Genomic DNA, 24,361 nt, shown 5'->3' with positions numbered 1-24,361 from the left:
GCTCGCGATGAACTTTCGCACGAACTACCGTAAAACGCGGAAGGAAGAAGTGCCCTGTAATCGGCGTTGATCGGGCGTTCAAAGGAAAACCAAGTCAATTGAGTGATTTGATTATCGGTCGATTAATAGCATCGATTGTCATTTATTCGTAGTTAAACGCGTTAGCCTGGTCAATGTGACCGCTGTTGAGTCAGTCGAATGATATCATTACCGCGAGGTCTTTATTTGCGTGAAACACTTATTCGATCACCGTGCGTTGGGCTCACGCGGTTAGCGTGTTTTCTCGATTGATTTGCCGATTAAGAAGTACACTGTAGTATAACGATACAGTGAATATCCAAGAGTTTTTTTTTTACGCGCTGATATTCTTCTGTGAATCCTCATCACGAATCTTTAAATATCTCTCGTGTTTTATCACGTACGAATACACGTAACCCGCGCTCATATATCGTAATATATTCACTATATTTCCTTGATCGACTGATTGGAACAGAGATTTACAATTATTCTTTCGAGGCAAAAAAAGAAATTGTAAACTTATTGAACCTTCAAACGAATGCGCAATGATTATGGATTATTTGAAAAAATACAGCATTAGTTAATTAGTTTTTTCTGCGATGTCGTTTTTGTATTCCATCAATCGCATGTGAGGATAGTAACGGAGCTAAATTTGATATCGCGAATGTCACGCGAACGCCGCGATACAGATTGAACTAAACATGCAGTATTTTTTTTGTCACAAAATGTGCGAGCGCGCAGAGAATTTCCGTGCGTGAAACCAATCAGATCACGCATCAGGGAGCTAGTTTAATTATTCAGAGTAGCTGGCGGCATCGGCTTTCCGCTGAACCAATCGCGCCGAACAGGGTGTGCGATATATGCGCAAACGTGTACGGAGGCAATAGATCGTGTGACCCGAGTCACAAAAGTCGATATTCAATCTTTGACGCCTGTCTGAAATTCGTTTGACATATGACGAGAAGTAAATTTTGCAGTTAAAGTTATTTCGGCAGTATCGATCACGGGTCTGTTATCGTCAAAAATAAAGCAGGATTGTTTCACTAGCACATCCGCTTTTCTTTTTGGTCTATCGCGTCTGTCGTATCCGCTGGAACGATAAGTTTATTAGGTAGACAAATTTTATAGCGTTTTACAGGTTTCGCAGGCAAAATGGAATGTTACATTGTTGAGGATACTAAAAACTAATAATGTTCTACTACCGTGGCTTCTCCCTCGCTCGTTATTCTTGGAAAAAGAGCAATAAAAGTGCTGTCGTACGGCTCTAAAAGGATACGAGCCATCACGTTTGACTCAACGACGGTGACAGTACGATTGTGTGAAAAAAAAAAGGAGAAACGTGACGCTTGTTTAACCATGTGTGAATTGAATTTAAGACGAAGCTTCGTCGCGCACGAAGACTAGAGGCTTTCCTGCAACGTTCGCCACGATTCGTGGGAACTTCTTTTTCCCTCTTAAAAGATTTTACGCGCCCGCATCCACGTTCGTGACCACTCTGACCCTAATTTGAACCGATCCTAAATTGACTGAGTTGACAAAATAGCTTCCCACTAGGTTTCTTCTATGTTTTATCTCTCAACGTATCGTCTTTTATTTATTACTATACGGCATTATCTCATTAAGTTTTTTTTCTACAGCCATTATAAATTAATCTCCCGTACAATTCTATATTCTCGTATATTTTTTAAATTTCTCATAATGTAACACAAATAAATAAATAATAATACACTTATATATATATATATATATATATATATATATATATATGTATATATATATATAAAATGCACTTTGACTCTAAATCGTAATAAACTTGAACGGTACTCAAGAATATATATTCTCGAGTCATCAGCACGCAAGGATAACGAGCTCAAACTATGGACTAGGGTTCAACGAGTCTCTAAAGGATTAAAATAACAAAAAAAAGGTTCATTTCATCACGCGTTTTTGCAGCATGTTGCCGCGTTAAGACTCGGACTTGAAAGAGCGGACACGGCGGAAGCTATATTTTAAAATCAACTTTATTAATGATTACTAAATTGTTAATTTATCCTTAACGGCATGCTAATATGTATAAAGAGCTTAAACTACGGTACACAGTTCAACGAGTCCCACGATTCTTCGCAAGTATCACGACGCGACCCAAAACGCGACAAAAAAGGGTCCGCTTCGTCACGCGTTTTTGTAACGCCGTCACAAGGATGGAGATTCGCGATGGCTCCAGAAAGCAGACGGCAAAAGCCGTTCTAAAGGCCAGCGACAACCTTTTGTGCAACAGGTTAACCTGTCACTTCTTTCAATGATTATTAAATTATTAATTTATTCTCTCGTCAAGCAGACAAGGCGATCGCGTGTAACGCTGAAACCTGCTCGGAGTAGTCAATCGTTAACCATAAGATAAACCGTTTTTAATGCGACGCGCCTTCGGGCCGGCTCACCCGATCGTGGGCCGGCCAATCGATAGTCGCTTCCGCTTCGACATACTATAAAACGCTACACGCATCATCGTAAAATTCTAAACTGCGGGATAGGATCGTGACTTTTTATTAGAGTGTCGTGGAATTTTTTTTTTAGAAAGGACCTCGCGTGGCTCTCGCACGGCCACTCTCGCATACACGCGTGGTCGTAAAACGTCGTTACATCTTTCGCGGATCGTAAAAAGGCGCAGAAGTTGTCGCGGCACAAGTGCAGAATGCAAACGGCGTCCGACGACAACGCCGATCATCGCAACTAAAGAGAGGACGGCACTGAAGTTTTGAAAGGGACGAGAGAGACGGAGGTGGAGGAACAAGATACTCGATATAAAGAGAGGAGGAAGAGGGGGAGGAGGAGGTGGAGGAGGAGGAGGCGGGAGCCGCGGTGAAGAGACCCCTCCGAGAAGAGATCAAGGTTGCAAAGTAGCTCCGATGACGCAATCGCCTGCAGCTGCATCCGGCGACATTTAATTGCTCTCGCCTTGTCATGCCAGATACATTACATATCACTGTCGAGCGATCTCTTTCTCGAGCTCGCCGACTCTTCCTCTTTTGTATTCCCGCAGCACGCGTTCGAATTTTCAGAAGCACGTATAGAATGGCACATTTTGAAACGCCCGAGTGCTGGTCAAACGTACGATTCTGCTGCTTGTTTATTTCCGATTTTATTTCCGATACCGATGATGCAGCAGGGACAATGTGAAAATCGCGAGAATCGCGAGAAGCACCTCGATGAACGATTCCGAAGTAGATAAAGATAATTAGTTATTCTCTATCGGTCGAGCATCCGTCCGTAATTAATTACGTAAGAGAGCACTGCCGTGCGTCCATGTAAGAAACACCAGCATGCAATTGCCGTTGCATCAATGGCCATTGAAATCAGAATGCCGTATCGCCATTAGCATTCCTTAGATAAAATATATTCGATAAAATATGCCATTTCTCATTCCGCCCGCCTCTTCCGAACGCGTCTAATTACCAAACATAAAAGATATTACTGTCTTTCATATCTCGCGAGAGCGGACACTTCGAAATACGAGTGTCCGCGCAGCAATAATCTTTCTCTGCCGTATTGATCTCTCATCGACACGCAGTCATAAACGCGTCGCAATTTAGAAGATGACTGCACGAGTAAACACCGATACTTGCGAATCATTCTCGTAGCCGCGCGCGCGATGGAACTCGTTTACGGGTGAACGAGAGATCGGACATGGAGATTCGATTCGATCGGCCGGAGCCGAAGGGAAGCACCGTTGGACCGGTTTCAAGGTGAAATAGCAAGGTGCCCGCCCGTTCACCGACGAACAAAATTGCTCGTTGTTACAATACCACTGCGCGACAAGTGGGGTTAACGTAGAACGCGTCTTTCCTAGGACGCAAGGAGAGGCGTGAAATTATCGGACCTGTAAAAATAACCGACACACGAATCGGCCGAAAGAGATATAGGTACGCAGATAGATAACTGACACGTGTAATACAGGTTACACAGGTATACGACACGCTACCGACCATCATTTTGCTTTCGGAAATAGCCAGAATAGGCTACCGTAATGACAAGCTAAAGCTTTGCGATTTAAAGCAATTATTACTGTGTCTACAATGTCTTTCTAAATTATACGCGACGAAATTTGAAATTCATGAGATCTCTTACCTCCCAATGTTTTACCGTCAAGATAAATTTTCCCTTTGATGACTACCGTAATCGCTCAATCACATTGAATATAAATGTGATACGATCGTGCAAAGTATCTATTTTTAGCGCTGCTCTTCATATAGCACGATATCACTCGATTAATAGTACTCTAACAAATTACTGACGCACAGTTATTTCAGCTAATAATTCGGAATTCGTTAGACAAATTTACACGATGACGTGAGCGTGTACGCTGTTCGCTATCTCATGCGCAAATGCGCTTATGAACGAAGAGAAGAGCAGCTGCTCGCATAACGTAACGTTTCTCAGCGATATATCGTTTATCATTCAAAATTGTTCGTCTCCCGCGTACAAGCCGAAACGCTGACATCTTCCCGAGACATCGCGGTGCGCGTTGTAGCAATCAAACTTCTCGAGAAGCTTCGGAGCTCCAGCAGAAAGAAAAGTGGGATTTCGAAACGTCTCCCGGAAAGAGATTCGTCTCCCCCCCCCCTCCGAAATTATGAAAGTCTGCGGAAGCTTCGACCATTAACTTGCCTGCCAAGAGGAGCACGAGAAAGAAACGGGATTCGTCATTTCCGCGATGGCACGTAAAACAGAACTTTAATACTCGCCTCTCGCACACTCGAGCTCGAAAAGGAGACGGGTTAGGGCGCGGGAATGTTCGCATAAAAAACGCCTACGTGGTCGTGGATAGATAGGCGTCGCATTGAAGGGACACGGGAAAAGACTTCTTCCCGTTTGAGGATGCGCGAGAAGAAGTGCTGAAGTCACCAGTCACGCGGTCAGAGTTGAACACGCAACGTTCAGCGTTAATTTTTTCCGTTTAGATTTCTTCGGCTGAAAACGTATTAACTTTTTGTTGTATCGTAAAATTAAGCAATTTTATGAATAAAAACGTCACATGATTTATGCTACACTCGAATAAAAATTAATATTCTTTAACTATTCTTTTGAGATATTACACGAGTCTGACTTTAGTATTCTACATGAGAGAGAGGCTAACGTTTTTTCACAAAGACATATGTCTTATTTGTAGCGAATAAAAGATCTCTTAAATAATACCCCTACACTATTGTACATATGATTTATACACTGAGAAAAAAATTTGTAGGAAAACTAAAATATTTAGTTTGATTCAAATAAACATTGGGTTGAGTTATTTATTTAGTTGCACAAAAAAAATATAGTCTATTCACGTCAATCATAAACATTTTTTAAACCAAAAATTAACTTTACCAACTCAATTTTTTGTTGAACTATTTAGTTTTTGGACAATTTTTTTCCAATGTAATATTCAATACATGTCAGGATAATTTTATTAAAAAATGTAAATCACATTAATCTATAAAAAAATTCCTAGTGTTTTCCTTAGTGAAATTTTTGTTAAAATAATTTATCTACTCGCTGTTTCAATTTCATAATTTTTCATAATTTTTCAATTTACGACTATGTGCATTCCTTTCACCCCAGCAATACGAGACGTGAATAAGATTTCGTACGGATATATATGTATTATGTTGGATCCACCACCACTGACACGTCGGCAAGTCTTGTAATCTCAAGGAGGGTTAAAGCTCCAGGGACGTGGCATTATTCCGAGTTAATAAGCTGGATATTGAAAATTACATTGTAGAACGAGGCAATGCACGATTTCTTCTCTTTACGCTTCCTTTGTTTAGACTGACTACTTAACATACTACAATTATGGACAACACATGAAGACAATTAATTGAAATTTAAATGTAACAAGAAACTTGTTGCGTTGTGTAATAATTAATTAAGCGTAATAACGAACACACGCATTGTTTGTTTCATTAAATAAAAACTAAGCAATTCTGTAAAGCAGACTTGAAAAGATTTTACGCTTGCAGCTACGTATTATGGGGTTTTTACGCCTTTCCAATTAGACTGTAATTGACGAAGCTAGTATAATTGTTCGTGGTTTCTTGCAACACGACAGAACTTTCCACGCCTTAATCTCGTACATCATCTCAATTTTAAATTAGATTTTGTAACGAGCGTATGACGAGTCACTGAATCATCATGCGCGCTTGTGGTTTCCGGTGCTGGCAAGCTAGGTTCGGTTGGTCCTGTAATAGGCAAAGAGATCGATGATATCCTCGCGCGAACGTTGATGAAATCGGCTCCACGCTCGCAATTTGCCTCGAGTCGCATAGACGCCGGTGCGACTATCATGCGGTATATTCGTATGAGTCGTATATACGTTCTAAATTAGATTTTGCAACAAACGTGTGACGAAACGTGGAATCATCATGAGCAATTGCGGTTTTCTGCCATGACAACTCATCCTTTCGCGATTAAGCTGGCTCTAGTACAATACGATAATTAGCATGAAGAAAAAATTTTTTTTTAATTCTATCATTGCAAAATTATTTTTAAACAAGGTGAAGAAGTGCTAAGTGTAAATCTTTGTATTTTCATTCAAGGTTTTACATATAAATAAATCGTTTAAAGTTCATATGAAATATTAGAACGTCCTTGAAGCTAAACTCTGTCAGCTACTGACAATTATTTTATGGAATAAAATTATAATAAAATTATGGGTAAATTTTCACGAACTTTGGTTGATGTTAATGATATAAGTTATAAACGAATAAAAATAATTTGAAAAGGAAGGCATCAAATTGTGAATTTAGAAATCAATCTATAATTTTTTTTATATACAAACTTGAAAACTATTCTTCCAAACAATCAGTATTCGGCCATCTTAATCATTAGTGGCAAAAAATAGTTCTCCTAAAGAAATCGGGAAAGAAAGTCGACTGTAATTTCGTGAAGCAATGGTTCTCCTTCATTATGTGTAATTTATTCGAAATCAATTGCATTCAGAGAAACAAGATGGAAACTACTAGTCACGATGGACGAATACAATCAGGTGACATGTAACTTATGTACAATACAATCAGGGGCATTACAATGGCGTCTGGTGCGCCCGCATTCACACAAAGGGACTTCACGTGACGTGCGATTCACCGATTTTTTCCCGTTTCTTTCGCAGAATAAAGTAGTTAAGAATTATACTATTAACTATACAGAAAAAGGTACATTCTTGAATATTACAATGAAACATAATTGCTGAATGCAAACTGGATGGTATTAGAAACCCTCGATTTTGCGCGTACGTACGCACGTAATGCGTATGTATGTGTGTATATGTGAGCGCATACGGAACCCCGGGCGACCTTTTGGAGAAATCATAAGGGTAAGGCGAAGTAAAAACGGAGAGGGGAGTGCCACACAATGTTTAATGTCACGTTGTAGGGAAGTACGCGTCGAAAGTGGGATGAAAACCCCTCGAAATCAAATCAATTAAGCCACGTGCAGCCCTACCGTTCGTGATTGGATCCAATTGGATCGAACGTTCTTCCGAAAATGGAGGAAACTGTTAGCGTAGAAAGGCCTCTGCGTATCGAGCTTTTTGATGAAATATGCTATAAATCTATACACGTTAACGTCGGTGATGGAATTATTTCAAACTATTTCTTTAATCTTTGTGGCAATTACAATTTTATGAGGTTCATCATTTTCCTCCGTTCACCTTCTATTTCTTCCTTATTAAAACATGTTCTTCAAAATTTCTCCAAATTTTTTTAATATCAGAAAATTCTTCATTTAATTCACGTTTTTCGTATTTAGAAAACACGGAACACTTTGAAATCGTTTCTAGTGACCCAGAAATTCTAAAAAAAGAGAAAAAAAAATACCAGTTTGCGCGCGTGTCGCGTTACGAGCTTTGATTTAATAATAAACTCGGATTTACTCGGAAGCCCCGGATTTTACAGAACGCCGCTTGCAAAAAAAAAAAGAGAGGATGCAAAAAGGGAGCAAAAAAAAAGCGCAAAAGCGGGCGCCGGGAGAAAGCGAACGTGGAAAAGCGCCACGCTGGCACGCGTCGTCACGTCCGCGCGAACGGGAAAATCGCGGAAATCCAGAAGTGGGCCGCGGGAAATTTCCAATAAAACGACCTCCGTGCAATATTCGGCGCCGCGTCGCTCGGTAGCGCGGACACGTCCCGTCGCACAGCCCAATAACAAAGCAATAACTATCGACAGCGTGCACGTTGCCCATTACACCCCTGGTACAGCGTCCACCGGCAACTACGTAAACGCGGCTACGCGCCGGCCGACGCGATAGAGGACGCAATTGCAATGGGCGCCCGCGTCGCGTCGTTTCCCCCCGCGTTGCATCCGAGCAACCGTTGCCACACGGACGCACCGCGCCGCGCCGCGCCGCACGACGTCTCCGTGCATATTGCAACGCGCGCGCTCTTTCCGACGGCATTAATATTCCGCATGCGCATATTTGAGTCACAATCATCGTGAGATAACTAAGTTATTGCGAGACACTTGGCACGGCAGCATGAATATTGTATAGCGATAGTCAAAGGACAGAGATTCTCAGGGACAAGGTGGCTCACGGGTGGGTTGAGTTTACGAGCGAAACGCCGTTTGGAAAGTTAAAAGATCGAGAGAGATCCTTTCCCCGCTATTGCTCCGCAAAATTATACCGAACGTTCGAACCGAACGGAATGTATTTTAGATTGCTAGTTACTGTTGCGGAACCTCGTATCTATAGAGTCTTGTCGGAAAGATTCATGTTTGAATTCTAGCAGAAGTATATTTCTCAGATCTAATTTTTTTATCAGCTCTTTCGACGCCTATCTAAAACTTTATTAATGAAATTCCATAATTAACAGAGTATTCTTCGAATTAAAATAACTGTGTGATTTATGTGAATTATTTGGCGCTAGCTCGCGGGATTCTAAAAATCACAGTTACGTCGACGAGTTTGAACATTAATAGCAGAGACATTAATTTGTGATCTAACAGACCGCTAGCTTTCTCCCTTCATTATTATCTTAATAATTGGCGTTCGCTATTTTTTTTTCCTCTTCTCTTTTAATGCGCGCAACGCACGTACTACGTTTCCTTATTGTGCATTAGGATGGAGTTATCTACGCGCCCGGTGCGGTGCAATAGATAATCGGTTTTCTCGTGTGTGAGCATAACCCTTTCTATATTGCAGGCACGTAATCCATGCACGTACGATGCATCGGTCAGTCCGGCAGAATATCGCATCGTCTCGCTATTTAAAGCTATACCCGGGGAATGTATCCTTTCTGTTAAAATGGTCTGTTCGTGCAGCCAAGTTTTTCTCCGATCTATCTTCTTCTTTGATCAATCAGTTTATAATATTTATAATATTTGCCGTACTTTGATCAAATTATTTATTGGGCGAATATTATATGAAATGGACAACATATTACGTCATCTTCTAATAGAACTATTGCGTTACACAAACTTTTTCGTATTTACGAAAAAGACAAGTGCATCTATAGATGCGCTCCATATCTGAAGAAATATTCTAGATTAAAGTCTCTTGTGCTCTAAATAAAATAAAATAATTAAACTATCGCGTTAAGAATAATATAGTTCCTCACAAAGGTGCGTATATGCGCGTGCGTAATGCATTGATAGATAGATGGATCACGGATGCGTGAAACGATCGGGCATTCTGCGGAAATTCAGATACGATATCGTTCGGTACACGACGAAATGTTCATCCGGATCGGTTTATTGCTCAGCGGCGTTCTCCTCCATCGTCTGGTTTATTGCACTCGGAAATGGGATTGTAGGGGATGATTTTACCCCGTTGCTTCAACACCCTGGATTCGTTTTTTTTATGCACTTGTTCGCTCTTTTTTTTTACAGCGGCATCAGGTGCCCGGAATGTTGCACGGGCTGCTTGAATCACTCAAGCGACACAATACGCGCGATATTCATCAATTAAGAAACACAAATTGTCATGGTATAATTATTTAACGTAAAGTTAATATATTTTTATCCAAAATATTCGAGAAATAATCTTGTATGTATATATATAACGATATTGTGCATAAATATATTTTTATATTGAATACATTTTGTATCAATTAATAAATATTACTTTAAAATGATCATCAATGATCAGTTATAATTATACGTAAATTTAATTGAATACTTTATTCAATAATTTTCTTAAACTCTGTTCTGTCTAAAGGAAAACGTTTTATATTTTAAAGATAAAACTCCTAATTCCTAATATCGTAATTACGCGGCAAGCCTATAATGCGACAAACGATTGAACTTCCGGATAACCTTACTTAATTATTGATTGCTTTTAGTGTCTATCCCATAGCACCCTCATGGCTGTAATGTTATGACAAGCCGTCGGGGAGAACTATAACTCATCCTGCGCTGTCACCCCATAAATTGCTCGTATCAATTAGCACAGCACGATGTCAATTCTCGAGTCGTTAGAGCGTTCCAATAAACAATTTTGTAAAAGTTTAAACTTGATGTTTATCACCGATAATTATTCTGATCGCAGTATTAAACATAGTGTGTTACCATGATTAGTATGCTGTCGCGTCACTATCACTAGTACCGATGCGAGACGAAACCCTGTGTCATCGGCAAAGCCTGAGAACTTTAATCGAATCGTTTGTCATCGACGACATTTGCAGCATAAAACAGGTCTCTCACGTCCGCCTTTGCCGTAACGCTCACTTCGTCCACTTGAGCCCACAAAGAAGGAAACCTCTTCTCTTCGCAATGCGACACGAGAAACCGCCGAAACCCTCCAAAATCCTTCAATCTGTCGTCCCGGCCTCCGCCGAAACCATTCTCGTGCCATCCGTCTATCCGCCCGTTCATACGACTGCCGCATAATAAGCCGCTCGAGGGTTAAACAGGCTCGTGTCTCCCAATCATGGATAGATGGTTGAAAACGCGAGGGTGGCGGCAGTGGAATGAGACTGTGAAGGGATAACAGAGAAAGAGAGAGGCGAAGGGAGGGAGGGAGGAACAGTGTTTTTTCGACAGGGTAGTCCAGGGCGGTCTGTTGGGGGTGCATCACACACACGGCATTTATTCGGGAATAAAAGGAGGGAGAGGGGGGAGGGGGAATCTCCCTCGTCGCGTCGAGCGTGCGCCATTTTTATCGCGCGCACCACGCCCGCGTGCTACAGCAACTCCCAACCATTCGGCCTCTCGGTCAATCGTCCGGGCCCGACAATTGTGTGCGGAAGCGAGCCAACCCCCCGTTTAGCTCCAATACGCGCAAACAAGCGAGGTTTTTGATTTTTTTCCCCCGCGGTTTCTTCCTTTTTTTTTCTCTCCATCATTTTTCGTCCTCGTGAAGCGCCGAATCAAAATTTGTCGGTGCCATATTATCCCGAGCCGTTCGAGGGACAATCCGCTCTCGTCCGCGCCGCGGTCGTGCCGCTGATTAAAAATTTTTCGTCCTGTCGGTAGTTTTAATTATCGCTGCAACCGATACACGCGCTCGCAGATCTCTAACGCTCCCGGTTTAATTAATTTTGCTTCGTTTCCAATACTGCTTGACAGGATAGCGATTCGTACGACCACGATCTCCCCCCTCCCCTCTCCCCCTCGTTGCTCGCAATACGTATCTGTTTACGCAATCATTTATTTCCAAATGATAATTCAGATTGCATTGTACTTTGTGCATGTTTAATTCTCCTGTACGAACAAGTAGATAATTGCACGTTATACGATGAACGTATCGATATACGAAGTATCAAACTAGCGGGTAAAAAAAGAACCATAGCCTGTGTAGTGTATAAACTCTTCGTTGCTATTAATAAAGAGTTGAAACGATACGCTGATACGTTGTACAATTACTGTTGTGAAAGTGAAGGTTCGTACGCAAATCGACGGAAATTCATGATTGCACGGAAAGTCCGGTGTCGCGAACCGATTACTTTACGATTCCCGCCAATAAACGATTTCGTTCCCGCGTGTCCCTGTATGGAACCTCTCATCGTATCGGTTTGCACGACAACCTTTAACCGACGCGTCCAGCAATTACGGGAGCGTAACGAATACCGCGACGGGAATGACTCTCTCGACGATCCTCGTAAGGTTCTTCTCTCATCGCGCGTGTGGGGGACACGAGGGGAAACCCCGGGGTCGGTTCACCTCGTAAACACGATACGACGATCCGTCGTTACGCGGGGTAGAGCTACCATCTACCTATTAGCATATTACAGTGAGAGCTATGCCACGGTAGGCAGTAAAGCGGACGAGTAACCGTCACCAACGGGTAATTCCCCTAACATAGGGCGCGACATGACGATAATCATAACTCGGACGCGTACGAATCGTTAATTTCGCTCGAAACAAATCGCACTCTGGGTCCTTGCGAGTGATCCTAATTCCTCCTCGTAAAAGGAAAACGCTTTATAAAAGACTCTAATTTGCAAATATGATTGGAAAATTTCAATTCAAGTTACATTCATGAAGGTGATCGTGGCGTAAAGACTTGTTCGTCTGCTCTCTGTGCTCCAGAACATATCAGATTTTTTTAATTGATTATCATCGCCGTTAGAAGGCAATGGCAAACGACCGAAAATATTCTACATATATTTTCCGAAGACTGTGTCAAGAAAACAGTCAGGCTGGCTGTATAAAGGCCTAACGAAGCAGGGCTGCATAAGCCTAAGAACCTGAAATTTGTATTAGGTCTAGGGACTAGGCTCTCTATATTAAGCCTAAGGAAAAAGAGGTCTTAGTTTATTTAAAACGAGATAAAATCGCAGATATGATTTATCTCAAATCGAAAATTACATTCTTTGAAAAAAAATTCTTACAAGATAGCAGAGAGTAATTTTAAGGGATGCACATGATTTCGCGATCTTTTTTCTCATGCATCGAACAGCTAATTGTATATGAGACGATGTCAGAAGAAAAAAATAAAGAAGTACAGATTCGATTAGTAACTCAACTGGATATTGATCTTGTTTTTGATCTCGTTTCTCCCGACGGAGCAGGTTTTCAAGTGGCAGGCGAAGCCAATCGGAGGTATCGATGCAAAAAGTGCCGACGAACATTAATAAATTATCATATTTTTGTAAATATTAAATGAGCGATGGGCTTCGACCCCCCCTCCCCCCTCTTTCTCCTCCCTGCGCTCTATTTTTACAACTTGACCCGGATCACGAACAGGTTCCTTCGAACGGAGATCGACAAGTGAGCGACATTTACCGCGCTTTATTGAGTCCGTAAAAAAAGCCCGATTTAACACCGGTTATAAACACTTACCACGACGCACTGGTAGTCGACTCGAGAGCCTCTGAACTTGTCCCTATAATGCGAAACATAGTAATGACCCGGCACGAATTCAAATTACCGCGTCACGTCGCGTGATATCAACTTGACGTGCCGAACGATCATCATTAGCGGGAATGCCTTGAAAAATTTAGATGTCCGTATGTCGCGATGCGCACCGTCGCGACGTCAATTTGAACTCGATTCGAGAGGGCGTCCCTGGCCGTAACATCGGGCACGTGCCTAGTACTTTTCCGGTTGATAGCCGATTAACGTCTTTAGCGGTAACCCGTCGGTTATCGCCGATTATTACAGGTTTTCACGGAAACGTATATTATATAGCTGAAGAAATATACGTGCGAGTGCGCGCGACGGGGCGACCGTGCGCGTTCTGCGTAATGGCTGTCCCCATGGGTTTTATATTCTCACGTTAATTTGACATTCCACCGAGAGGTGATCGATAACTTACCCCATCGGTCAATCAATAAGTTGGTTGGGGTCGAAATAATAAACCTGATATTTCTGGAATTTAATCGGTGTGCTATAAAATGTAAAATTACCAACTACATCAGTGATTTTTTAAATATTGTCATATTCTAATTCGATGTTGCTTGTTTGGGAGGTGTAAAAGTTAAGATCGATAAATAATTTTTATTTGATTTAAAATTAATTTTAGCTAACAATTACTTTTACGCGTTTAGCTTCGCGTTGTTCAGATTCACGTACAGTTTACATAACTGAATGTGCGCAACATCGAGAAGCGTCCAGGTGTCGCGACGCGCACATATTTCAGAAAGAGTCAAGCCAGAAAATTCCGGATGCTCTGCTAGACACGGTCTACTACCGCGGGTAGTCTGAAAAAATTAACAGCCGGCACTGAGTCAACTAACTATAAATTCTTGTCGGGAACGAGATCTACGATAATTTATACACAGCCGATCGGGCAACATTCGTCTTTCGCTGTCGCAAGAGACGTCGAGATCGTGCCCAGCGCGAACTATAAATCCTCAAATGTGCGTTTTTCTTCGAAATTCACCTATAGATTACGAGCAATCAAAGAGTCGATATAGGCGATTCCCCTCCCCCGCAGTCTCCGTAGGAATGGAATAGAAATAAGAGCGATAAGAATCGGTGGACCGCCTCGGCTTCCACGCCGACTGCGAGCGGCGAATAGCGCCTTTCTATTAAATTCCGCCATTTTACATGTATCGCGGGTGGGGTGTCTCGCTTCGTTTCGCAACCGAAACGCGAACGTCTATACACGACGCCGCGCCGTCGACGATGCGTACACAGCGAGGAGAGAGGAACAAGAAGGAAAAAAAAAAGAGATCGGCAGCTCGACGGAGGGATGGAGGGAGGGAACGCCGGGCGGAGGATAGACGAGGGAGAGAATCGGGGAAAGGAGTAATAAAAAGTAAGGTGCTATCGCAACGAGGAAGTCGGCATTTCGCGGTTGCGTGCTCGACGCGCGAGATGACGTCAGCCAAGATGGCTGACCTGCGCGGCGTGGCAGTCCTTCAGCGTTGCCGAGCGTGCATGCGTACACCCGACACGCACGGGCGCTCTCGATAGACGCAATGACATCGGAGAGGATACCGGGTAGATTGAATGATTAGAAGAGCAGACGCGAAGAATGGAAAGGGAGGATGTCCGAGCCGAAGGGGAGAGACAGAGCGCTGGCTTATCTCTTCGTTAGAAAAGCTTGTTTTTTTTCGTCACGCGACAGAACCAACCAGAATTTATTTTTTTCGCGCCTCTATCGTAATCAAATCCGGTGGAAAACTTTGGAAAGATAAATACACCAAATAATGAATGGTATATTCGAACAAAGTTAAAGTTATAGTTTTCACCTCGACGTCATTTACTTCATTTCTTCTTTGAAAGATGTGTGCAGATAAATACCAAGTCGATGCGAACCTCTTAAATCGTTTCATTATCATGATCCAAGGGTAATCTTTAAAGGAAACTTAAGAAAGAAATTGAATTTGATAAAACAACACGTGCGATAGATGCGCAAACACAAAGTTAATTAAGCATCATAATTTACATAAATTGAAAACTGATAAATATGCAATTTGCAATCTAAATATTTCTGCAGATCCGATCGACTTTAAAATAATTAACATTGCGTAAATTTAATTAGAACTACGCATTTCCGTTGGGTCAAATGACGTTCATAAAAATTTTAAATTTTGTACTTAACAATTCTAACGGAAACACCATGTCCGCTCTTTAATATCTTTATTGTTAATTTAAATTATATTTTTAATCCAAGAAGAGACTCCTGCTCTGTCGAGTAAATAGCTTTGCTATTTTCACGTTCCGATGACAAATCATAATAATCTAAACTTGTTTTTAAGGTATGTGAAGAAAACGTAATGCGATACATTATCTAAAGCGTTACGCGATACAAACGTTGAGCGCGATATCGATAACTACATTTTGCCGCGTGATGTCACGCCTAAGTGTTTTCGCGTTCGAACACGTTTACCTCATGCGCTCCGAAATAGCGATGTTGTCCGACGTTCATTTTTAACCCATCGGGGAGACCGATTACTCGCGTGATAAGCGAAATTCACGTTGCGCGAAACGGGGAAGTCGAAGTTTCACGTTTCTGCTGCGTTTCACGTTTGGCTCGGCTCGGCTCGGCAATGTGACGTCTTCGCCGCGGTAAAAGTCGCGGATAAGCTGCAACGCTGCGACTTAGATCGCGCGATTAGGCGTATCGCGGAAGGCAAATGGGAGAAAGAAGCAAAACGAAGGAGGCGAGTCTGACAACACGACGCGAGCCGATAACGATCTGACTGGGGTCGATACATGCGCGTTTCACGCGTCCGTCTTGCTTCGCCAGATCGCGTCTTCGCCAACCATCTCGGGCCGTGGAGGATAAGCGCTCGGTGATAAGGCCGCAATTATTTTGCACACGCTTAAAGCTACGGTGCAGTTGGCGTCTAGCCTCAGATCGGATTACTCGGAACGGCGTTAAAAGCACCGTCGACTATCAGAGATACGGGTTTAACGCGATATAATGCGTGGCATAAGTCGCACTTATAACTGAAACTACCGCCCCTTACGATAACGGGAACCGTTACCGTGGGCATAACGTCTCCTCATTCCCGGCTCTATCGAGAATAAATTATGAATAAACACGCGTGTTTGCGATCTTTACACGAACAACTTGCTACTAATTGAAGTTATGCGGATCGCGCGCTAAAAAAAGTTGTGTTACATCGCGTATCCGCCTTTACAATGGGATAAGTTAATCTTCGCACATTTACATACAACACACACACACACACACACACACACACATGCGCGCAACACAGAATATAATACAACACGCCCGAAAATTTACCTGATTAAATACCGTCAACGTTGATAAACTGCGGAGGTAGAGCCGAGAGAGAGAGAGAGAGAGAGCTATATACGCGGAGCAGCGGCTAGTTTTTGAAACACTCAGCACACACGAAACGCACACCGTGGCACGCCTGTTAGGAATGTGGCGTGCGCAAACAATAATATTTTCATCGGCGTTATCGTCGCGCGATTATTATTATTTTTTTTTCACGTTATCGGTTGCCCGCCGATTTACACCTTCTCTCGCGCGCCGTCGTTCATTTTTACCTGCGCGTATCGAGCCGGCGTTAGCTTGTGTCGCGCGCAGGGACGCGCGCGCAATCGATTTATCTGCGCGATAATTAATGATTACCGGTGGGGCGCGGCGTATTCCACGGCGGCGTGCTGCTACTGGCGCAGATAATCACGTCCGATAAATGCGCTTCTCGCTTTTTGCGTAAAATAAATCAATGGGAAAAAATGGTGGCGCGCGTCGCGTTGCGCCGCGCCCGCCGCGCCCGCCGCGCCTCGCCGCGCTGCGCCGGTACGTACCTCCGCTATCATTTTAACGAATGATATTCACGGTAGCTGCAATCGCTCGATATTAATCAATGGCTCGAAGCTATTTATGCGATCGCCATGTCGCGCTCGTCATAGTCGTACATTAACAATTTTTTTTTTGCAGTCAATGGAGCGTACCAATTTTTAAATCAGCCATCTGACGTAATAACAAGTCGTTTTAGATATATATCGGTTATTACGTGCTTATCGTGCTCCGATTCGATCCTCACTTGAGTGACTCGTGATTATGAATAAATGGTAATTTGTCATCGAGCCTAATAAGAAATGATCGAAGGATTTTTTATTTGTTTCAATATTTTCATCAAATATATTTATATTGATTGTACCGATGACGAGAACGAGAAAGGAAAAGGAAAATAATTAAACGTTAATAATACACATCTGTTTGCATAAATTTAATTTGCGAGCGATGCAGTTTTGCGGTGAAGTTATAATGATGTCGCGTTCACACTGAATTTCACGAGTTGAATTCCCAGCGATGTTCCACTACCGTGAAGAGAAAAAAAAAATATGGCAGAGACGTGCGATTTTCGGGGCTCCGCAAAAAACGCGGACCGGTTCAGAGGCGGAGGTACTGCCCGATCAGATGGCCCGAGCTCCGATTTGCATGCGGCCTTTGGCTCCAGGTGTCCCGGGATTTGCATACGAAAGGGTGGCGCTCACAGATTTCTCCCTTCCCTCTCGCAACTCTCTCTCTCTCTCTCTCTCTCTCTCCCTCTTGCTTTTAACCCCCTGGTATCCGCGCATTTATGGGTTACCGGCTCAGCGTGTCGCGTCGTTAACTCAACGTTTCGTTAACACTGCGCTTTAACTCCCAAAGCTCTACGGATGGCTGAAACTTCCGATCAAATCCAATTATTATCGACGTTCATGCAAGACAGCCGCCAAACATGATTGCGATCGGTTGTAACGCGACACGCGTGATAGAGCGGTACACCGGTACATCTCGATCTACCAATGATGAATCGAAGCAAAGCTTTATGTACTGTCGCGAGATAATGGAACGCTTGTACACGATGCGCTTAACCTGATAAAAATAGATCCAGCAATTATTTGCACGCTTTGAAAATTGTCCGTTTTATGCGAATACCGCAACCGCGACCTCTTCCGATCAACAATTTTACATGCAGGCAACGTATAACGTTTGGTAACGCAAGCCTTCCTAAACATTAGTTCATGGTATGTCCCGCCGCTTAAAAGATACGTCTGACGCTTTTTTTTTTTGTTAACCATCTTGCCAGATGTAGCACGATCGTTCGACCCCAAAGAGGGAAGACGGACTAACGAACCGCGTTGTCCTCGTCATCCTAGCCATCGTCGTGTACAGCCTAATTATTTTGCTCGTTAACTACCTCGAGACCTTAATTGGGGGACGTGACGATCAACGCCATGAGCAGCCCCTTGCCCCGTATGTATGTGGATGTACGGTTAACCTGAGAATATCGATTCTAGGCACCGCCGCCTCGCGGTTTGGAACATGCCATAACGTGTGGTGAATAATAATTATGCACCGCAACAGTTGTTTGTCAATCAAGATTGCATTGGCCTAATCTGCCTACGCAGTTATTGTCCCTAGAATATAATCATGCTAAATTAAAAGCGTACAGTGATTTACCTGTAATATCTCTTCTCGTTTAGATAAACTTTTCTTTATTGGAAACTGATATTTCTTGCGTTTATTCATGTTTCTATGTTTTTATTGAGTTTTCTGATATGATATCTATAAATAAATAGATAAATACATCCTCAGAAGTTAAAATTACTTTTATAATTAATAGAAACTTGACCATCTTGTTATTAATTTATCCTCTTTGAAAGATCACCGGCATTCTTTTATCAATACGCAAAGAGAAGTTAGAAGCCGGGTGGCAGTATGAATTTGCTAGAAACAGTTCCAAAGTTCGAGAAGTTTGGCTCTCCTTCGCAATTATTGATCTGATAATGGTCGCGGGGCAACCGGTGTGCACGCTCTGGTCATTTAAGTTCGTTACGTGCACGAAATGCATTTTCGAGTTTCTACCATGGCACAAACTTTTTCGGCGGGAGTGCATTCGATGTCAGGTTAAATAATTAAAACCATCTGTATGCGAGCGCGTGCGATAAATCCTTTCTTGCTTCGTCGAAAAACTATCGTGCATATCATGAACGAATTGAAGAAGTGAAAGAAGACAAATCTCATATTAACAACTTTACGAATAATTGTTTTAAAAAAAAATCATATTACCTAAACTTAAGATATTTAAAAATTAGAAAAATATTCATGTTGTCGCCTTTCTTCTCATAAAATTTAATATTTTCAATCTATGATATATTTAATTATAGCTTATTTTTCAAGTATTTTATAAAATCCTCAAGAAATTTCTACCAGATCAATGATTTCAATTTGTTTTTTCTGTCATTTGCCTAAAATTCGCTGTCATTTATGGTTGTTCCAAAAATGTTATCCGCGATCATATCGATATGCAAGAATTGTAAATTATAGTCTTTGTATAAAACCGTAAACTGCGCGATGTGTGCGCGTTGCACTGCATTTGCATAAGTTTGCGTGAAATGCCTCGCGATGTCGTCGCTCTTTCTTCTTGTTTTTTTTCTCTTAATATCCCTTCTCCTTCTCTCTCCCATTCGTGGCGTTCATCACCATTGCGTGCGTTCTACGACATGACGCTCAAGAATTTTTTTAATGGTGTCCCATTGCGAGAGGGTTCGTTAAATTTCACGGAGAAATACGGTCCGTTCCGTCGCGCAGTTCACATAGTCGCACACAGATCTTAGAAACTTTTTTTTTCAAATAAAGGTATGCCTATCTTAAAAATCATTATACACACAGGTATCTTTACCTTTTTTAGCCATATATTTTTTTTAACTGGTTGATTATTTTAAGTACATCATACAAGGTAACTTTAGTCCTCTAGTTAAAACTTACCGAATGCATAATTCATCGTGTATATATCAACGTATTATTCGTAATGAATATGTCGAAAGTGTAATTAATAGTTTGTGATATAATCCGACAGAATTAATACAATAAAATAGTATCTCGAAATTCGTTGAAAATATCTCTCGATGAAAAATTTTAATATCACATAACAAATTTTATTTTATAACATAAATTGCAAAATTCTGTATCATTATGTTTCACATAATTTAATCGCAATTAATTTCAAAATATTCCATAAGATGTGATCTGTTCTTTATCCTGTGTGATGCTTAAAGTTATCTGAATGTCAAAGGAAATGAGTACAATTTACAGCTATTTAATTATGTGCAGCGTTAATTAGCTGTTGATTGCCGCTTCGTGTTAGGAATATTCCATTTCGACGCTACCTTGGCATTCAGGAGGCATTAAGCACATTGCTTATAAATCGCAACAATCGAGACACAAAGTTGGTTCATCGAGTCATTGGCCCTGGCTTCCCAGCGATAAAGTCAAACGTAAATCGTTATCTTTATTGTGCCACAGCACTCTTTGCACGGCGCGCCTGCAAACGTTTCGAAATCGACTCTCATCGAGAAGGCCCTTGCTCCTTTTTATCTTCCGGCTTGCCGAACATAACGAAGACGTTTCTTTCTCGTGAAAAAAAAAGAGAGAGAACGGCGCGACAACTGAGCTGTCCCGCCTCTCCCTCTCTTCTGGCAGTCGCGCCGATCAACAGCATCCTCTTCTTTTTTTTCTTTGCTTTTTGCATTTGCTCATCTCTCTAGTTAAATATTTTTTTACACTATTACTTCTCAGATGCAATTTTAATTTTTCTTAAACCACCAAGAGGTTATTTTCTTCAATACTACACGTCGAAGATGTTCTTCGTAAATATTGCAAATATCTATTTTCTTTCTTATAATAAAGGCGTTACACATAAGTGAAATCGAACGAACCATTTTCAGCAACGGTAAACGTGACGGTTGTTGTAAGTGCTGCGGCAGCGTACGCAGTTAATGGTAATTGTTCAACTGGCTTGATGACTTTAATTAGGAACACTTCTGTAATGCCGCGCGCGAGTTTTATTATTCTTTTTTTTTTTCAATTGATTCCCCTTTTTCAACAATGATGTTATACTGTTAATATAAATTTTTTTTGTAAAATATACCGCGTGTAAAAAATCACGTACACTATCGTGAAATTAAATTATTAAGAGCACGAAGAGATTTATTTTGTGCAATATAAAATATAACGATATAACATAGGCTATTAGTGCAGATAATAACAAAGATAAGTATCTATCGATTAAAATTAAACTGCAACCAATTAATATGTTCACGGGGATGTAATGAATTTATGCATACGTACGTGTATATACACATTACATAAGAGGAACATATTTATTAAAATAATGAATTAACTAATTAACATATTCGTGATAAGGTAGATCCCAGAAACTTCTTTAATAAAGCCAATATTTTATATTATGCATAATTAGCTAACATTCAGTTATGATAGATTTTTATAAATTTATAATAAAAAAAAAACAAAAATCCATTACATCTTTATATTTTCCAATTACTCGTATTGCTTAATAAACATATTCGGACACGTAAAATATTACGGTTTCTAATACTATCCAGCTAGAAATTGAGAATTACCATTGTTGTCATTAAACATATTGTCGTGCACGAAAGAAACCTGCGATGACTCGTGACCGACTAAAATATCGCATTGCTACGTTGGCTCGGTGAAGAAAAGAAATCCAAATTTATCCGCGCCCAGTCGCGGCGACGTGGCACGGAATAACGGTATACCAAGAGGGCACGCAAAGTTGAAGCCAAAGTTATAGTTTGTTTTTCCGCGCGTCCTGCTCTTCGCGAAGAGATTTCACTTCGAAACCCTTTGCGCGCAAGAGGAACGCCGCCATGAGCCCTGCCATGTGTTTCGAATGAATTTACATGACGTCCCACCGTGTACCTACGTCACTTTTTGCCGTGCGTATACGCGTGTGCGTCGCGTGTGCGCGTGTGTACAGCGCGTGTGTACAGGCGCCTGTACACACGCGCGTATCGTACGTGTGCGTGCGCGCGCGGGCCGGCCAGCATGTGGGCAGAGATTCCCTGCAGCGGCAGATGTTGGACCATCTTCCCGTGGCCCCCCTCGAGATACGAAACTCGGTATGATTATACCCTATCTGCCCACCGAAGGCAGGGACGTACCGTCTTGCCGGATTCTTCATTCGACTCGACTCGACTCGATCTAGTCCCGCCGAGTCCCGACGCGATAGTGCGCAACATCTCCTAAGCTACAGCGAAATCACGCGACTTCACTCGATATTGATATTTGATACGACCATCGTAGAATTACACGATATCACTTACGGACGATATAAGGTTCAGATCTTGAATTTCGCAAACGCAAACATAATAAGTTGAAGAAAAGTATCGAGAAAAAAAAGTTTTTGCTCTCGAGAACGAGCGAATGTTTTACGAAACGTGCATTATCTGTTTTGTAAAAATATTGAGCGTTATACCGTGCAGAACGGCACACTTATATTGCGAGCTTTTTATTGTATTTTATTAAAACTAGTTATTGCGTTATATAGCTTACGGCTTAACGGTTCTCCAATCCTTATACCTTACCGATCAGTGCCACTGAGCAGCTGCAATCTTCTTACCGCGGGCTTTGAATCTAAAATAAAAAGAGAATACTAAATTAATATCTTGATGGCCATGTCATTTCGATTGAAACAGGTTTCAAACTTTTGTAACTTAATAATAGGATACACCTGGGTCACATAGCAAAAGTTCGACAAGTATTCGTGGTTCTTGCGCACGAAGATAAACGCCAAACTATAACTAATTTGTTGGAAATTCTCCTCCTCTAAAGAAACGTAATGTTTCAGTAGTCGTATAATTAACATATTTTATCTGATTATCTTAATTAAATTTAAAAAAAATAAAGAGGTCGATGTGTCATTAGAGTTCTTATAATTTTTATAATAATCAAAATATTCGTTCGATTGTATATTTACTTAATTTCTCGTGATCGAAATAGGTCTTGATCGAAATTAGATCAACTTTTACACGCGATTTTCCACGGACTTCCCTTTCAATCGCCCTACGCCCTACATTCGACCCAGGTATTAATGAACCCTTTTTTATTGAAGCAAAGAAATAACACGCATGGTCTTAGCGCATGACAATGCTTTACAACAGTAATTAGTATAATGAATGCGCTGTTAATGCTACTTATTTCTTGGGCTACGAGAGATTTTGCGATGTGCAAGTACAAGCACATTTATGTACCTACAAATGAATGAATAATTCAGTAAGGAGAAAGAGACCAGGTATTTCTTGTTATAATTATAATACACTACATTCTTCACGTATACGCTGCTCAGTGCCAATGTTTGACACAATTTGCTCTTCCAGAATTAATCCAAATACAACTCTGTTTTAATTTTATTTCCAAGATTGTTCAAGATTATTTAAAGACAAAAATACGAGTCGTGTCTACCGCCAAAATAATCACGGCGCTGACTGAAAAGTTTGAACATAATTTATCTTTATCCCACGAGATATTATCCGATAATGCTTTTTGTCGAAAGTCGATTTCAGAACGAAACTCAATTTCATGCTTGGTCCATGGCGCGCCTTCGTCCTTAGCGCATTACGTATTCCAGCTTGCCCCTCCTTCTGATATTATTGTTGCGTCGTGACCTTTTTTTATTTTTAAACTGGCAACGTGTTCAAAGTTAGACGATCGGGAGTACCGCGGTGAGTCGGGCGTTCATTATAAATCGCATCAACAGGAGGAAGCGAAAGAGAGAAGAAGCATAGGGAAACACCAGCCACAGATTATTCCATGTAATATCTCTTTTGGAGTCCAATGACCGTACCAAATTTGGTAGCAGCGAGTTTTTTGGGTTCCGAGATTCACACCTTAATTTGAAAATATATATTCCTGCTTCTTCTCGAAATATTTTCTGATGCCATAATTTTTTAATCTTTTTTTTTTTGCATAACAGCCTTCTCGAGAATTTTATTTTTATTTCGATGAATTCAAGCGATTACTATGATAAGCGAAATTGGATATTTTTATTATTATAAACAAATTTATCTTTTCCCCCCAAAAGATATTTTTTTATTTTATGAATTGTTTGTGAGTTCTTATTTGTTATGCAAATTTTAATGTGAAAGAGGATAAAGAAAATTTATTAAAATATACAAATTTACTGCTA

General features: G+C 41.2%; 1 protein-coding gene and 1 long non-coding RNA gene across 2 annotated transcripts in view; one reads left to right on the top strand and one right to left on the bottom strand.

The window, feature by feature from the left end:
- Positions 1-24,361, top strand: part of LOC105208087 (UPF0489 protein C5orf22 homolog) — a 619,399-nt gene that overhangs the window by 424,549 nt on the left and 170,489 nt on the right. The gene's annotated exons all lie outside the window — the stretch shown is intronic.
- LOC113004315 overlaps positions 339-24,361 on the bottom strand; it is a 34,445-nt gene continuing 10,422 nt past the window's right edge. The window contains exon 2 of the long non-coding RNA XR_003268975.2: positions 339-22,809. This is a non-coding gene — a long non-coding RNA (uncharacterized LOC113004315). The remainder of the gene's footprint in view (positions 22,810-24,361) is intronic.

This window comes from Solenopsis invicta, chromosome 1 (assembly GCF_016802725.1).
Source record: "Solenopsis invicta isolate M01_SB chromosome 1, UNIL_Sinv_3.0, whole genome shotgun sequence".
NCBI lineage: Eukaryota > Metazoa > Arthropoda > Insecta > Hymenoptera > Formicidae > Solenopsis > Solenopsis invicta.
This window is presented reverse-complemented; position numbering and strand designations above follow the sequence as displayed.